This window comes from Pongo abelii, chromosome 15 (assembly GCF_028885655.2).
Source record: "Pongo abelii isolate AG06213 chromosome 15, NHGRI_mPonAbe1-v2.0_pri, whole genome shotgun sequence".
Classification (NCBI taxonomy): Eukaryota; Metazoa; Chordata; class Mammalia; order Primates; family Hominidae; genus Pongo; species Pongo abelii.
In genome coordinates, this window is record NC_072000.2 from 44,483,036 (window position 1) to 44,502,886 (window position 19,851).

A 19,851-nucleotide genomic window follows, 5' to 3' on the forward strand; every position below is an offset into this window, starting at 1 on the left:
ATTAAATCCATGTTTGTGTTTGTTCTTTCAAATTTTTTTGATCATACAAAATATCAACATATTTTCCTAGTCAAAATTATATAAAGGCTATATTTAAAGAAGTCACATTTCTTTCTTTATTCCATTTATGAATCATTTAACTGTTTTTGGGAAGCAATAAAATTACTTTTTAATTATCATTCTGATTTATTTAAAATAAGCTTCCATGTATATGTGCATATTATTATTCTTTTCTCTCTTATTCACACATATATAATATCAATATGCATCCTTCCTTTTTTCTTTCTTGTATGTATACATGTGTACATATGTTTATAGCTAAAAATATAATATGTATATAGCTTAGATACATTTATTTTGTAGTAATAAACCCTGTTTTATATGTTGCAAATATTTATCCATTTTATTGAATTTTGCCAGTTATAATCTTCCTCTTCTTCTTCATCATAAGTTTAATGTAGTTGAATTTTTTATTGTATTTTTACCTCAGAACAGTTTTCTTCATAGTTATAAATAAATTCTTCAGTATTTCCTTCTAGCTCTTGAATCAATCAATGCTTCTTCCTCCTTTATTTGCTTTCTTCCTTTATATTTAGATTACATCTGTATTTTGAGTTTGCTTATATAGCTGCATGTGTGGAACAAATTTTATCTTCTCCAAAATTTACCTAGATACTCCAACACCATTTAATAATATGTCTATTATTTGCACAATGACTTGATACGCCAATTTTACCAAACACAAACATCCTCATACATTGATAACTGTTTCTGCACTTTTGATTCCGTTTCTTTAGTTTATGTATGCATGCACCAGAAACAGTGTTTTAATTATAGAGAATTTGAAGTACGTTTTGATATCAGACAGAAATAACTCCTATTATTTTGTATTTTTCACCAATTCCTGCAATGTCCATGTTTTGATAGAAATATGGAAATATATTTGTTTCCCTTGAGAATAAAACTTGTTACTGTTATTGTGAAATATATTCAATTCACTTAGGAAGAATTGTCATCTTTACAGTGTTAGTGCATTCCATCCAAGAACAAAGAATGACTTTTGATTTTTGTGTTTTGTGAATGTTTTAACATTTTCTTTATTATAGATTTAAACATTTATAAACCTGATTGCAAAGTGTTTTGTCTTTGTTATTTTAAATGTTATTTTTTTTGCTTATAGTATTTAATGTTATATTTGTATGATGAACATGGAAATGAGTGAAAAGAAATCCAAAGCTGTATTGTTGAGTGAGTCACTGTCTGATATCAAGAGCAACTTGAGATTGATGTTGTGATATTTTCTTCCAAGCAGTCTACAACAATTATATTTCATGGTGGAGAAGGGAAAACACTTATCTGCTATCTCCTGTTTTCTTGGTCAAAATTTCACCCTTCTACGAAAACCCATCTGGCTGCATTTAAATATGATGAGTATCATTGTGTTAGTTGAGGTCAACATAGAAGTTCTAGGATTGTAGGCTAAAGGTAAGATACTATCTGGTTGTGTCTAGGTGAAGTTACTTAGAATCCTTGTAGAACTGGTAACAGGCACGGGAGGTTACCAAAGCTGGAAAATACTGTCAAGGCCCTTGTGAAAAGTGAAGGGAAGATGACATGAAGAAAGAAATTTCTGATAGAGTTCACTTCCTTTATCACACAAACTCATTTTCAATTATATCTAGTTCACATATTACAACAGAGTGCCTGTCTATTAATGGAAACAAGATGCCTACTTCCTGTACAAGAGAAAGGTAAAAGTACAAGTAATTATTTTAAAAATGCTAGTTGGCCTCAACTTACTGAAAAACAAAACAAAACAAAACAAAACAAAAACTAGAGACAGATTCGGTAGTTATATTTTATGCCCCTGCAGCTGGTCCCAAGATTATACCTAACATTTGTCACCTTTCTCTTCCATTGTTCTTTCTAGTTTTACTCGTCTTTGGTCAGCAGTTTGACTATTCTTGACTGCTTGTGTAGTAGTAGAACATGACAATTCGCAATTGCCTGTTTACCATTATCATGGCGCATGGAATACCAAAAGTCCTACCCATTAATCCCTAGGTTCAAGAAGAGTCCTTCCTGTCTGTTGGTCTAGTAATACCTTTGTTAGCTGAGATAAAAAGCTCAGTGAATCTAGTACGTAGCCTCATCTTCAAGTTTAGTCAAATATTTATTAAGTGTTGGAAAGAATGTTTTACTTTGTCGAAATCACAAACACAAGCTGCTAGAATGTAAGGTTGTGGGCTTAAGAATTTCAAATCCAAGAAATGTGTCAGTGGGAATAATGATGGGGCAGTCAGTACTATCTTTCTTTCCTGATTCCTGTACCTACATATTCTAGCACCATACGTAGAACCATTTGCAAGTGTTCAGCAAATATCCAACATCTTGTAATGTGAAACCCCAACAATTCAGGTTGTTATGCCTGAATTGGCATCTTGGCTGGGCCTTTATTAGGCCTTCCATCATAATCAAGTGCTTTTGAATTCAAGGTGCATGGTAATGTGACATGATATCATGTCAATAACCTATTGTCCCAACTGTTCTTTGGTGTGAGTTAATATTGCATGGAATTGCACAGTGATAGAGGAATCATGTTGTAAGTAAAGAGGTGGTGTTACAGGAGGCCTCTGTGTAAGGAAGGTAAACCCATATCCAGAGGAGATACCTGTTAATGATTAATCAGTGTCCCTCAAAGGGCTCCAGTATAATCTCCATGCCACTCAGTGGCTGACTAGCCTCCTCAAGCAGGTTGCCCCATGAAAGGCTCAGCATGCACTCTTCTACCAGCAGGTTGGGCACTTACAGCAGCAGTAGCTAAATAGTTTATTGATGATAAGTAGTCCATATTTTTAGTTCCACATATAGTCTCATCATTAATTCATTTTGCCAGCACTGGAAAGCCGAAGAGAGCGGCCTCCTTACATCCAAAGGATGCAAGATGTCTCCCTCATTTTTAAGAACTTGTACTCATTTTTTGCAGTGTCTGTGATAAATTACCACAAACTTGGTGGTTTAAAACAAAAATTTATTTTCTCACTTTTTTGAAGGACAATTTAGGGAAGGATTAGTCCTTGACTCCTACAGCTTCTGATGGCTGTTGGCATTCCTTGGCTTCCTTGGTTTCTGGCCACGTTGTTAGAATCTCTGTCTTAATCTTCAGGTTGCCTTTCTCTTTGATGTCTCTTCTCTGTGTTTCTTTCAAAAACCAATTGCTATTGGATCTGGGCCAATGCAGATAATCTAGAATTATTTCATCTCAACATCCTTAATTTATTTTTCATTTACAAATACCTTTTTCCAAAATAAGGTAGCACTCAGAGGCTTCACGAATTTGTCATGTACTTATCATTTTTGAGGCCACAATTCAACCCACTATACCTGACCAGGGCAAAACATTTGTGGATGAAAATATTGATTTTACCCACATGTCATTCATTTTTTAGCAAATCTGAATTAATTGCTTACTAATAATGTCTACTTAATTGCTTACTAATAATGTACTAAAATGTTATTTCAGTTTTTTAAATCAATAACATCAAAGAAACATGTACCATATCATAGTCTCAATTATACATCTTCATTACTATATATTCTAAAATGATTATTATAAGATTTGCCATGTTTTATTTATGGTATAAACAAAATGTGTTTTAAAGCTCTTATCAATGCTAAGCTGAAAACTATTGTATTTTATAGTTACTGAGACTTTCTTTTCCTTATTTAGAAATAGCATTATTTTACAAACAGAAATTAGTAAAACCAAACTTCAGCATAATTTACTATCCAATGATAACAATCACTACAAGATTTACACGGAAATAATTTTAGTGACAATATCACAAATATCTCATATCCTTAATATACATGTCCAAATAGAATTTACTTATAAAAAGTCTTTAAATTTCCATCATGTAGAACTATGTCCTGGTTTTCAATTGTCATTATTATTAAATGTAATTAACTGCCTACATTAAATTATAATTTGTTAACCTGCCTCAGACTAGAACACATTTTGTTCATTCATGAACAGATACTCATGTTTCCAACATATTGAAAAAATTTGCATTTTAAAATGACTGCTTTTGAAATAGACCTGGGGGTGATATGGTTGTCTGTGTCCCCACCCAGAATTTCATTTTGAATTGTAATCTCCGTAATCCCCACCTGTCCAGAGTGTCACCAGGTGGTGGTAATTGGATCATGGGGGTGGTTTCCCTCATGCTGTTCAGAACTTCCCCCCCATGCTTTATTATTATTATTATTATTTCTATACTAGGAGGATTTAATTATTGATTGAGAAATTTTAGTTGAAGTCATATGTGTTGCATTGTTATTTACCTCCTGTATTAGTTCTTTCTCAGGCTGCTATGAAGAAATACCCAAGACTGGGTACTTTCTCAACTTTCAAATTGAGCTGTTCAGAATGTGTGAAACAATTTTAAGGTAAGGATAAGTTGTCTCATTTTACAGCCTTTGCTTTTGCTCCTAATTGTCACAGGTAAAAAAGCAAAGAACATTATAATGGGAAGCAGAAAGAGGGAAAATTTTGCGTTTCATAAGTTGTTTGCTTGTTTGTTTTTATGAGGTAGTATGGTAACTCCCAAGAAGTATAAAGCAAGAGAAAATGCAAGGCAGACCTGAGTAAAGGCTGTGTGTTTCTGAAATAGAGAATGTTGCATCCACTGAAAATATTTAGATTGCTTTTTAATTTTCCAATGTTTATAAAAAAAGGCTCCACGGATGGAAACGTTGAGGAAGTTCATGATGTTTAAGTCTTATCCACTTACATAATAAGTGCACTGTTGTTATTAGGTGCATAGACTCTGGTTCAATAATCCTAGGTTCAAACTGTTCACTCCACAAAAGACTACAAGTTCTGTGACTGTGGGCAAATTAATTAATTCTATAAAGACTCAGTTTTCTAATTTGTAAAAGTGAAATTTCTGTAAACATTAACTAAAGATATACCTGTAACTTGCATACATACCACAGTACGTAGAAACTATTCAATAAATTGCTAATGCAGCTAAAGATCATCTTTCCAGGTCTTTGCTCAATTGCCACCTCTCAGTGAGAACATTCTGATCTCCTTATTTGTATTTAGAAGAGCTGTCCCTTTCTAACTATTTTTCTGTTCCTTTTTACCTGATATCATTTATCTTCATCAGAGATACTATATTTATTGCTCAATTAATTAATTTTCTATCTCTACTAAAATATAATTTCCTTGAGAAAAGAATTTTGTCTATGTTGCTAATTGCACCTTTCCCAATAACTAGATTCTAGACCTTTAAAAAAATGCCTAGTTAGGAATGAATTAATCAGTATTATTAAACTGTTGTGAACTTTAGACTATAAGAAGAGTTTTAAAGCTCAAGAGAACACTTTTGTCACATATAAAACTTAAATCTTAGGGCTCATCTGAGTAAGTGGCTTATGTAACATCCAAACTCAGTTTAGTACTAGAACATAGCCTGTTCCTGCAATTACCTGCAATATTTTGTTTACTTAATAATCATAATTGTTTATAGTTATTGCTTTTTGAGGATCTATCACATGACCATTACTATCCTTAATGTCTTATATAGTGGGGATAATTTTTAATTTCTTATAGTTATGTTAAAAGACAGGTATTATGTTCCTCATTTAAATAATTTTAGAGGTCCACTGTCTATGGAGGGCCTTTCTCCTTGCCTCCAATTTTTTTCCTACTACTATGTTGGAACAGTTCTTCAATTTTCTTGGCTATCGGCCTTGAATGTTTTAAAGAGCTATTGTGATTTATTTACAGAACCTGCTAGTATGTCTTCCTTCAAGTTCTCATAGCTTACAATAAACTAAAAATTGCCAAATGAGACATAGCTTTCTGTTTTGCTAAAACATATTTTATCACTGCAACATTCTCCACAGTATACTCTAGTAAATGCAGAATTTGAGTATTACTCTGTAGATGGTCATACATAAACATAAACATAAACATAAACACAATGACCACTTCGTTAATACAGTCCTTTGAGGACTTTGGAAATCTATTCCTTTATTAAATAAGACTCTGCTTAATGTTAGACTGAGCATTTCTAAGTTGACCAGTGAAATTGTTCAAATTATGCCAAATATTCCCTTTTGGTTTTAACTACTGTTTAATGTTTTCTTCAATTGAATTTCCACTGATAAGCTATCTGAAGAAATGCTTTGTTTAAAAAAAAATAGGAAATCCTCATTTTCTTAAAAAAACCCTATTATTTATTATGTACCAAAACTCTGATGTTGCTTCACATAAACATTTTCTGAAAGGTAGTATCCTTCCATCTCTTCATGAGAGAACAAGATATTGCTCAGGATGTCAAAGTAATTTGGAAAAGTCAAATGACTGACCATTCAGATCTTCTTACATGAAAAGTCAATGCTTTTTCATATCTGCTACAGTATTGCTTCACCACTGCAGACAATAGTAGAAATAAACATATACGGAGCATTACTGCTATTACTTCACCTTACGTCCCATCCACCCCCCTTTACTGGATAGTTAAAAGAAAAGTTTGGTGGATTATTTGTTCTATCTTTTGTGTCTACTGGCATTCTAAGACTAGGAAATACTGTGTCTCTAGCACAACTCAAATCAATAAACTTTTACAAAGATTTATGGAAGTTACAAGGTATTGAACAGCATTCTTCTCTTTTAATCTCTCTCCAATGATCATAAAAACCCACATACAATGTGATTGCTATGGAAGCATTGTCACAGAAAGTGTAAAGGGCCTCAAGGATGATTTAGAGACAGTTTTTCCTGATATTTATCCTACAATCCTAATTCTTCCTTGTGTATATTTGGTAGTATATATTAAATTGTATTCAATACATTATATACAGAAAACCATAATGCATTATCTCAAATTAATACAGATAAACTCAGCATAAGACATGTTCCTCACAGACCAAATAAAAATACAATATGTAGTTATTCCCAATTTTTTTCTCACTTATATTGCTTATATCAAAGTATACCCATGTCAAGCACCCATAAATATGTTAAATGCCAAAACTAAGTAAATCTTAAACGTTGGAAACAGAGAAAGTTTCAGCTTACCTCTACTTTTGCTAGCATTGTAATATGTAAGTAAAGACAGATGATCAGCTGCATCATAATAATCCTGGTACATGGAAAGGTGGGATATTACAGATTTAAAGGAATTCTGTAATATTTACTCAGTATAATTTATGCTGTTTTTACTTAGAAATACAAGGATACAGGGCAATGAGGACTAAATGAAAATATCTGCTTAATTGGGGTGAACATATTTTAGTGAAATTGTATTTATATGGAGAGAGAGAGTGAGAGAGAGATTTTTTGCAGGAGACTTACCTCTTTGTTTAGAGGGCATGAATAGGCAAATCTAAAATTCTTAGGCTGAAACCTCTCAGGTAGGAGTTGACACTGTAATAAACATATGAAATTTCTTTTTTTCTGGGAAACTTCAGTTTTGCTCATAAGGCTTTTCAACTGATTGCAACTAATCCAACCAGATTAATCTTCATTACATAAAGTCAACTGATAGCAGATGTTACTCATATGAATAAAATACTTTCACAGAAACATCTAGAATCATTCTTGATGGAATAACTGGATACTATAATCTAGCCGAGCTGACACATAAAACAGATCACCATAGTTTTTCCTTGCCAAATTGGCACCCATGCATACCTAACCTCCAAAGAAAGATGACAGCAAAGTCATGCTTCCACTGAACATGACCCTACTGTCCCACACATAACCAAACCATGCTAACCTTTTCCCCAAATATTCAAATTCCTTACGTGATATTCACTTTAATATTCTGCAACTTAAATAACATAATATATACTATTATTAATATAACTATGTTAGATAATAAACGGGTAAGAAAAGAAAGAAACAAAAATATTACATATACACACACACACAGTTACAGTCCTTATTTCTTCAACTTGTCAGGTTTCTATATTTGATATTCATAACTATTTTTTTCCACTACATATTCCATATTCCCTTTACCCTTGGGAAGTGCTTTAGGTGGTGTGGTTTTTTGCCTGGTAGGGTGACATAAACCTTCATTTCTAAAGGTCTCTGTCATTGTCATTAGCACATTAGCAGTCTTGCCTGAACTGAGTTATAATTTTCCATTGACATTAATCACAGGATATAGTAGTACTAAGAAACACCTTAGGGATCTTCTGTGTTTCAGACATACACTTATGTATTTTCAGTGTGTAGTAGCAGTCTAATTTCTTCTTGGTAAATGGAATTAAACACCACATTCAGTAAATTAACTCCCCCTTTTGCCTTTTTATTTAGAGGCATGAGAAGTCCCAAGTGACAGGGTGGCAGTCATGACTTCCAGCTTAATAGAAACAATGTTGTGTCTCCAGATGGAAACTTTTCTCCTTTTGGAATTAAGACATTTACACAAGCACAACCTAAGTTTGTCGGGGAAAGGAAACCAAGACTGTGCTCATAGATTACTAGAGGTAATAGTTAGTGGTACTATTTTGCCTCTTGATACCTTGACTAGTGAATCTTAACTACGAGAGGAATGGCACCACATATTAGACATTGATTTAGAGCACATATAGCCTCCTAGAGGCTATTGTGCTAGCCCTGCTATGTACTGAGACATAACTGGGTTTGTAAATGAGTCTTCAAAAGGCCATTTTAAAGCCAGGCACGGTGGCTCATGCCTGTACTCACAACACTTTGGGAGGCCGAGGCGGGCTGATCATCTGAGGTCGGGAGTTCAAGATCAGCCTGGCCAACATCGTGAAACCACGTTTCTACTAAAAATACAAAAATTAGCCGGGCATGGTGGTGGGTGCCTGTAATCCCAGCTACTCAGGAGGCTGAGGCAGGAGAATCACTTGAACCCAGGAGGTGAAGGTTGCAGTGAGCCAAGATGGCGCCACTGCACTTCAGCCTGGACAACAGAGCAAGACTCTGTCTCAAAAATAAAAATAAAATAAAATAAAATACCATTTTATCATCCTATCAAGCCACCTGCTTAAATGTAATGGAGAATCTGATAAGATGAGTGAATTTCATGAGCATCAGTCCATTGCCATATTTCCTTTCTATATAATGAGTTCCTTAATCAGAAACAGTAGGTTGTAGAATACAATGACTGTGGATAAGGCTTTCTGTAAGTCCACAGATTGTAGTTTGCCAAAGCATTGTGTTCAGGGAAGGCAAATTCATATCTAGAGCAATAATTCTAGTAAGAGCAAAGCACAACCCCTTCTACAATGAAGTGGTCCAATGTAATCAACCTGCCATCAGGTTGATTACTCCGGGAATAGTGCCATATTGAGAATCCAGTGTTGGTTTCCATTTTTGAGCACTCAGCAGTGGCTATAACCATGTTCGTTTTGGTGAGTAAAAGTCCATATTGCTGAGCCCATGCTTCATCTCTATCCTCACTACCGTGGCCACTATCTTCACAAGCCCATTGTACGTGATACAGGAAAGAGACTGACTGGTATCCACAGAATGTGTCATCCTACCTACTTCATTATTAAAATACTCCTTTGGTGAGGATTTGTACAAGACATAAATATTTTCATGTCCATTTCCAATTCAAAGAGGTTTAACCATGTACCTCTTCCTCAGAATTCTTTGTCATTGGTTTACCAATTATGTTTCTTCCAATTTCTTGAGAATCCATTCAAATAATTGGCTGCAGCTCATAAATTGAAATATGCTCATACCTCTGGTTATTCCTCCTTCCAAGCAAAATGAACAATCAGGTACAAAACTCAAAGTTCTGACAACCTGGAGGACTTCCTATCACAAATATCCTAGAGAGGTTTCGTAGTGTTACCACTGTCCGCTTTTGGCTGATGCCAGTAGATCATGCAGAGCCATTTAGAAATCAGGTCTAAGATTTTTCTTCCACAGTTTACTGGTTATAGTGAACCATCCATGAGGTTATAGTTGTTGCTTGGAGAAAGAAGTAGGGTAGTAGGAGTAGGGACCATGGGCAAGGTGTATTGATGACTTATTCAGCTTAAAGATTACTGCTTCTGGTGATTTCTACTAACAGGTATCAAGAAAAAAATCATTTACCAGATTAATAGATGCATGCCACATATGAAGGGATGTATTAATTTGCATGAGCAATGAAGTAACATCGAGCACAGCATCTGAAAATGAAATCACCCACCTGATAAAATTTATGATTATCCACTCTCATTCTCCATGATCCATTTGTTTGTTGCACATGTCAAATAGAGGAGCTGAATACAGATTTGGTGGGAATCACAACATTGGAATCTTTCAAATCCTTGCAATCTCTCTGGAATCCATTATTACTTCTTTTAGTTAACCACATATATAGTACAACAAAACAGCCCTAACTCCACAGGTCAGGGGAACAATGTACCTATTCTTTTAGTTGCTGAGTATTTCTACTCCAGCTAAACATTCCAGAACTCAGGAAATAACTACAGGGTGGGTTTAGAGACCCAATGTGAGATGTACCTGAGCTAAAACTCCATTGATAACTGGATTTACGTAATATAACACAGTAGCCTCTTGGACCTAATTTTTTTCCCCGAAATTTGAATAATCTCTGAAAAGTCTTATTAGTTTGATGAAGTCACTCTGGTAAATGGCAATAGATATGTTTGGAGAAGGACGGGAGAAAAATGAGCAGTATAAATTTTGGAATGCATAGCATGATTTCCTCAAAATTATCTGGATTTCCTTTAATTCAAGAAGTTCTGAGTCTGTAAAGTGCCTCATGTCTGAAAACTTATTCCGAGTTCATGACACTGTTTTGGTGATTCAAGTTAGACTTCCGTTCATTCAACCTGGAAATTTTCTGCTTAAAAAGATCGAAAAATAGTTTAGTAGACTGGTTATCTATTTCCTTTCAAGGGACATCATGCTTAACTTGTCAATTCCTGGTTTTCTCTGAGTCAGACTATATTAATCACTGCTTTGACTCTGCTGTCCATTACCACTTTGACTCTACTGTCCACATTAATGCCACTTTGTCTTTGGTGATCAAATGACAATATTTTCTTCCTGCCATTCCAGGTTCAATGATCTCCATTGCATTTATAGAGTCCAGTGTAGTGGCTAGAGTTCCCATTGTAATTTGGCACCTAAAAAAAAGAGTAACCACAAAGCTCTTTAAGGATGCTTGTCAGCTCAGGTGGTCCTTGTAATATACCACAGCCCAGGTGGCTAAAACAACAGAAATGTATTCTCTCACAGTTCTGCAGGCTAGAAGTCTATTATTAGGATGCCAGCATGGCAGCATGGTCATGTTATAGAGAGCATTCTCCTCCTGGTTAGTAAATGGGCTGGCCACAATCTCACTGTGTGTTCAAATAACCTCTTTGTGCCTGCTTGGAGAAAGAGAGAGCGAGTGAGCAAGCTCATTGGTGCCTCTTCTTATAAGGACACTCATTCCACTATGACAGCCCCACGATCATGACTTCATCTAAACATCATTATCTTCCAAAGGCCCCATTTCCAAATACCATCATATTGGGCGTTAAGATTTCAACATATAAATTTTGGAAGGGGAGCATAATCCACCCCATAACACTGAGGCTCTATCACAAATTTGTTTCCTGAAGTCATGGTGAAAGGAGTTATTTCCTCTGGACTTTCCTGGATGGGTGAGCAGGTCTTACATGATAAGTCCACTCTAACATGCCAGTCTCCTTAATCTTTTCAATACTTTCCTGAAACAGTATACTAAGGCAATATTGGGTTTTTAATTCATTGAATATAGGTCACCTTTAGATTCATGTTTCAGTCAATCAAATTACCAAACCTTTAAAGCTCTTTCAAATCCCTTTAGCTAAAACAATGAATCTAGAATTTCTGATTAGTGGACCTATATCAATAAATTCAACCTGAGCCATCTTGATTTATTTTTCTATCAATATTTCAAAGTTTTAATATTCATTCCTGTACACATTCCTCAGAGTTCTTTCTGTATAACTTGGTAAAAAATAATGCACTTCTTTTGATATGTAGTATAACTCTTCATGGGTTATCCTTTGTATCTCACCATTTGAGGCATTCTGAGACTTGAATATAGTTATAGATCTAGAAACAAAGAGAGGTGGTGAGAGTAAATCCTATGGACAGTCAGCAGTATCTTGCAAAGCAATTACCACAGGGAAGGCCATTATACGTTCCATAGTAAAAACAGAATAAACGTCTCCAAAGACTGGTGAACAGTCTGCTTTTACTGGCCAAGAAGACTCAGCAGAACTGGCTTCAATATCCCCAGTGTCAATGGCATTTTTTCCGATTTTCCTATTCTACTTTTCAGATCTCATTCCCTTCATTCCTTTCACCTTGTGAAGTTGGGGGATTGCTGTGGTTTGAATGTGTTCACTAAAGTTAATGGATTGACAACGTAAATATATATATATATTATATTATATTAACATATAACTATATAGTCTATATTATTATATAATATATAATGCATTATATATTATATACAATAAAATGTTATGTAATTATATATTATAAATATATAAATATTTATATATAAATATATATCACTTGTATATATAGGGTACAAGTGCAATTTTGTTACATGCATAGATTGCATATATATACGTATATATATGTATATATATGCACACCACAATTTGTTTTTCCACTTATTGATTTATGAGCATTTGGGCTGATATTTTTGCAACTGCAAATTGTGATGCTATAAAAACACCTGTGCAAGCATCTTTTTTGTATAATGACTTATTTTCCTCTGGGTAGATACCCAGTTGTGAGATTGCTGGATCACTTGGTAGTTCTACTTTTAGTTATTTAAGGAATCTTCACACTGTTTTCCATAGCTGTTGTAATAGTTTATTACATTCCCACCAGCAGTGTAAAGGTGTTCTCTTTCCAGCACATCCCTGCCACATCTATTATTTTTTGATTAATGGTCATTCTTGCAGGAGTAAGGTGGTATTGCATAGTGGTTTTGATTTGCATTTCTCCAGTCATTGGTAGTCTTGAGCATTGTTTTCATATGTTTGTTGACCATTTGTCTATCTTCTTTTGAGAATTGTCTATTCATGTCCTTAGCCCATTTTTTGATGGGATCTTTTTTATTCTTGCTAATTTGTTTGAGTTCCCAGTAGATTCTGGACACTAGTCCTTTGCCAGATGTATAGATTGTGAAGATTTTCTCCCACTCTGTGGGTTGTCTGTTTACTCTGCTGATGATTTTTTGTTTTGTTTTGTTTTGTTTTTGCTGTGCAGAAACTTTTTAGTTTAATTAAACTCTACCTACTTATTATTGTTTTTGTTGCATTTGCTTTTGGGTTCTTGGTCATGAAGTATTTGCCTAAGCCAATGTCTAGAAGGGTTTTTCAATGCCATTATCTAGAATTTTTATAGTTTCAGGTTTTAGATTAAATCCTTGATCCTTCTTGAGTTGATATTTTATTAGGTGAGAGATGAGGGTCCAGTTTCATTCTTTTACATGTGGCTTGTTAATTGCCCCAGTACTATTTGTTAAATAGGGTAGGGTGTCCTTTCTCCACATCATGTTTTTTTTTTCTTTGTCAAAGATCAGTTGGCTGTAACTATTTGGCTTTATTTCTGGGTTCTCTATTCTGTTATATGGTCTATGTGCCTATTTTTATACCAGGATCATGCTGTTTTGGTGACTATGGCCTTATAGTATAGTTTGAGGTCATGTAATCTGATGCCTCCAGATTTGTTCTTTTTGCTTAATCTTTCTTTGGCTATGTGGGCTCTTTTATGGATAATATGAAAAGATAAAGAAAATCCATATTAATTTTAGGATTGTCTTTTCTAGTTCTGTGAAGAATGATGGTGGTAGTTTGCATTGAATTGGTAGATTTTCACAATATTGATTCTACCCATTGACGAGTATGGGATGTGTTTCCATTTTTTTGGCATCTCTAATTTCTTTCAGCAGTTTTGTGGTTTTCCTTGTAGAGGTCTTTCACCTCCTTGGTTAGGTATATTCCTAAGTATTTTTTTTCAGCTATTGTAAATGGGGTTAAGTCCAGAATGAAAAACCAAACATCATATGTTTTCACTCATGAGTGGGAGCTAAGCTATGAGGATGTAAAGGCATAAGAATGGTACAATGGACCTTGGGGACTTGGGGGAAAGGGTGGAAGTGGGGTGAGGGATAAAAGACTACAAATTGGATACAGCATATACTGCTTGGGTGATAAATGCACTATAATCTCACAAATCACCACTAAAGAACTTACTCATGTAACCAAACACCATCTGTTCCACAAAAACCTATGGAATTAAAAAATAAAACAAAAATAAATAACTAACTTTTTAAATGGCATTGAATGCTATTCTCAATATCTATGTTACCTGCATGTCTGCTTTTATTGACTACTTCTTCTCTTATTCTCATTCACTTTTTTGTAGTACATCTCATCTTTCATAATCTTTTTGTAATATATGAGGTGTTGTCTATAAAATAACAATAATTCATGAAGTAAATTTTTTTGTTTTATTTCACTTTTTTCTATAGAGTAAAAAGCTAAAAAGCTTGCTTCTGTTAGGCAGCAACATTTTAGAGTTGTATTTTCCTACTAGTGGAACTCAACTGGTGCTAACCCTGTTTTAATTAGATTGACTTCTCCTTTGCTTTAAATGTATTTAAAGTTAATCTGTTTGTTAAAGTTAATATAGTTAAATTTAAAATATGTGCCACCTGAGAAAACGTCCAACTTTTCATTAAACCTCTTAATAACAAAGCTTATTAATATTCTCTTGACTTAAGTTGGTATTGTTTTGGTTCACAATTTATATTACTTATGTTTTGTGTTTCCTTTCAACTATAGAAGGGTTGTCTAATAAAAGTACCAGGAAATCACATGAAATTGTGGGAGCTCTCTATGTTTGCCAGTTGAGCCTCTTCAGGTAATTTTTCTTTAAATTTCCCAGAGTTAGTGGGGTGGAAATGTTTCACATTCTTTTGCATTTATTGGTCATTCAGATTTCAATCCACCATGTGGGCTTACAGTATCATTAGTGGCTCACCTACTTTCTCCTCATCCTTGCAAAGTCTCTCCATCTTTGATAGACACTGTTTCTTTGCCCATTTGCCCACTCGTATCCAGACCAGGCACTTGTCACCTGATAAAAAAGAAACTGTTGCTCTTTACTCTCCTATAAAGGGCTATTTTTCTCTGTAGAATTTAGTTCAATTAAGGTTTCTTTGCATTCAACACTCTTCAATATCTTGAAGTAGGAGTACATTTTTAATTTTATCTAATTATTGTGTGGTTGTTATGAATTGCCTAATGTTTTATATTTTGCTTTCTAGCTAGAAGTAAAACTACTCTTACATTTAATTTTAGCTGTAATTGTTTGTCATTCAACTTAGTGGAAAATACTGTGGGCTAGGCATTAATATGTACACTATAAAATTGAACAGATTATTTAATACTGCTGAAACTTTATCTTCTCTTCTCTAAGAAGGTCTATTAATCTGATCGGACTGCCATAACAAAATACTAGACTGGGTGGCTTAAACAAAGGTTATTTATTTTCTAATAGTTTTGAAGGCCAGATCCTTGATTAATGTGCCCATACATTCAGTTTCTAGTACTGGCTCTCTTCCTTGCTTGCAGAAAGCTGCCTTCTCACTGTGGCTTCATTTGACCTTTATTTTGTGAATGAATAGTAAGAAGGAGAGCTCTGGTCTCTCTTCATATTCTTCAAAGGACATCAGTCTTATAGGACTAGGACTTCATTTATGGCCCTGTTTAATTTCAGTTACTTCCCTCAAGGCCCTATCTCCAAGCACAATCATGTTGGGAGATAGGAAGTTAATATATGAATTTTGGGAGGACACAATGCAGTCCACAACAGAAGAAGAACAAATTTTTATTTTCCTCAGAGTCTAATAATTACAGGCTGTGCTTATGCCTGTAATTATGCCCGTAATCCCAGTGCTTTGGAAGGCCATGGTGGGAGGGTCACTTAAGCCCAGAAATTTGAGACCAGTTTTAGCAACATAGGAAGACCCCTTCTCTACAAAAAATAAAAAATGAAGATAAAACATACATGAAAGAAACTAATTGGTGTCAATGTGATTTGGGGATTGTACAGTATTACAGAAATTGATGTTAATATTGACTTACAAGGAAAAACACCTTATCACCTTTAGAAAAACACAGGACTTGTCATACACTTTCCACAGTTTTCCTATCTTTCCATTTATACTCGCTTCTGATTCATTGGATATTTAGTTTATCCTTTTATCTAGCCAGTGTCATGGGTTTAACTTTTCTATAGGATTCTGCATGTTTCTCCAAAGAGAAGCAAATTTGTATTATTCTTTACTATAACCTCGCAATTTATAGGGTAACTTCCTTCAGGTAATGGAAGTAATTACTTAAGAGGACTATTATTAAGGGAACAAATGTTTTTCCTGGTGAGAGCAGATGAGTCTCAAATGAAAGTTTTCCTTTATTTTTTTCTTATGCTAAAAATAATCACTTTGGATGAATTTGTATTCTCATGCTCAGAAGCAAATGTTAGATTAGAATCTTATTCAATAATTAAAGAGCAAGGAGAACATTGTGGCATAGTAGAAAATGAATACAATTTAGTTTAAGCCCATCTTTAAAATCTAAATCTGCCTGTAACTGGATGTATAATATTAATTAAAATTTATGAGTCCCTATTAGCTTACATTTGAAGAATCTAAAACAAGCCTGACAAGATTTTGTGATATGGTAAATATTACCTGTAAATAATATAGAATGATATGCCTGTATATTAGTACACATAAAATAACATAGGGGGATAGTGGCAGCATCTGCCTCATTAGATTCCTGTGAAGTTTTAAAAATTTGAATAGACATATATATGTGTTGAGTATCCTGAATCTAGTTTGATACAGTAAAGATTTATGCTGACTCAAAATATAAAATGATACTAATTTACCCATGGTTTTCCAGAGTGTGAATTAGTAAACTAGCATAGAGCAATTTTTAAATAACCATTGGCTTGCTTTCTCTTAGGATGACCTCAAGCATATCAAATATCCAGAAGTTTTTTAAGGGTAAAGAAGAAAACTTCACAAGATGAAAAAAAATTTAGACTCATAACACACATGCATAAAAAACTGAGTTTTAAAACAAAATTATTTTTCTCAGTGTAATACAGATTTTATCACAATGCCAAAATAGAAATATTAGGTGAAGAGCTAAGAAATGATGATTTATACATCACTGAATACAATGAGATTCCATCAGTCTGTCACTAATATTATCTTTTTCCATATACTGATACATTTTCCTAAGGTACCATATTAGAAACTTTAGAATTAAAATGGGAAGCATTTTATCCTCCTGAATTAAATCCTAATATATTAGTTGTCCTTAGCAGTTTTTTAAGCTATTGGGAAATAACTTTTAGAAAAACTAATACATCAAATGGATACACAAATCCTTTAAACTGAAGTAGTACCATGAAAAACCTATTTTATTACACCCAGAGACTTAACAAAACTACAATCTATTTTTTAATCTAATTTTGAAAAGTTGGAAATTTTAATTACAAAAATTATTTCACCTTTTTAAATCAAATAACCTTATGACCATTGACAGAATATCAAAACAGTTAATTTCATCCCTGTGTTAGTCTGTTCTCACGCTGCTAATAAAGACATACCCAAGACTGAGTAATTTTTAAAGGAAAGAGGTTTAATTGACTCACAGTTCAGCATGGCTGCGGAGGCCTCAGGAAATTTACAACCATGGTGGAAGGGGAAGAAAACACATTCTTCTTACATGGCAGCAGGAAGAGAAGTGAGTACTGAGCAAAGGGGGAAACAACTTATAAAACTATCAGCTCTCATAAAACTCACTGTCACGAGAACAGCATGGCGGAAACTGCCCCCATGATTCAATTATCTCCACTTGGTCCCTCTTACAACACATGGGAATTATGGGAACTACAATTCAAGATAAGATTTGGGTGAGGACACAGACAAACCATATAAATCCTTGGATCTCACTTGCATCAGATCAGGATTAAAGGGTGACAAGTGATTAAACGCTGAGAATTCAACCTGACTTCCAAGTTCTGCAGTGAAAGTTGAAACAACCAATCCACTCTATTATATTCCTTATTACAATGAAACTCTTCTATAAAAGCAGCTACTTTATTGTGTAAATCCTTGTTTTCTCTAGAGGTTTTTGGTTTTTTTTTTTTTTTTTTGAGACAGATTCTCACTCTGTCGCCCAGGCTGGAGTGCAGTGGTGAGATCTCAGCTCACTGCAACTTTCGTCTCCCTTGGTTCAAATGATTCTCCTGTCTCAGCCTCTTGAGTAGCTGGGACTACAGGCACGTGCCACCATGCCCTACTAATTTTTGTATTTTTAGTAGAGACGGGGTTTCGCCATTTTGGTCAGGTTGGTCTCGAACTCCTGACCTCGTGATTCACCTGCCTTGGCCTCCCAAAGTGCTGGGATTACAGGCATGAGCCACCGTGCCTGGCCTAGGCTTTTTATTATCATTATTAATTTAAGTCACTCTTTTGTCATTTTATGCTATATATTATCAGTGTTCTCCTTACCCCTGGTAACCTGTCATTTATAGGGTACTTTAAACAATAATACATGTTATTGATATTCATAGACAAATTCTAAGTAAGGCTTGGGACCTCCTGGTGAAGAGGAGTAAATGTCTAAATAAGCACGTACGTGGTTTTACAAGATCAATAATTTCATACTCTGATGGCAATCTGATTATTTTGATAAAATCTAATCAGATCTGAGAACCAATTTTAGATTCCCATTTTTCATGTCTGCTTCAAGATTGAACATTGACTGCTGCTTGAATTGTTAAGTGACTGAGATCCAGTAGAACATTTTTGGGATCCAGAGCCAAGAATCTGCTATAAGATTTTGAGTCACTGTCAGTAGTGCAACAGTTGAGAAAATTAGAAACAAAGTGGAGACTAAAGTCAGTCTTCAATTTACCCAATAACTCTGCATCTGCTTGACCCCTTGTCTAACCTCAGGGATTCTGAAAGTAATGACCACTATTTTATTTCCAAATCTTATGCAGGTTCCTTCTTTGGTTAGCTCTAACTAGAAACAATTCAAAGAATAACCAAGTTAACAATGGAATAATCTAGCATACAATAAACTAAAGAGTAGCCTATTAACAATCATATAGTACTTTAAAACATTATCTTAAAGTGTGACTATAAGCTTGATGGAAGTGAATGTAAGAGTGTTGAGGCTCATAATTAAAGGGAACATGTGGTGTATGCATATGTAATGGATCTGCATGTTTTTATGGTAAAGAAAATGATATCTCTGATAATATTCTACCTATATCTATGAGGAAAAGAGAGAACCTTTTACTTTTTAAATTTTTTTCTTTATAAACTTCTTTAAAATGTGAAAATCAGGGAGAAATGGGTGTCAACTTTAGTATTAAAAGTAAAAATATAAAAATATAAAGTTTAGTTTAACATGACATATACAATAAAATAAACTTTAGGGAGCAAGTGTTTAAGGTTTTATTAGTAGGAAAATAATTCATTATTTTAATAACAACTTTATTAAGTCAGAATTCACATAAAATAAACTGAATACATTCACCATCTACAATTCAAACGTTTCCACCTTGTACTCTATCTTAAACAGTACTGAGTCTTTACTTAGAGTATGTTAGCTGTGGGTTTTCCATGTATGCCCTTTATCAAGTTGGGAAAGCTCCACTTTATTTCTTGTTTGATAAAAGTTTTTTTAAGTGAATAGTGTCTAAATTTTGTCAACTTCCTTTCTGTATCTCAAAGTGACACTATTTTTTAA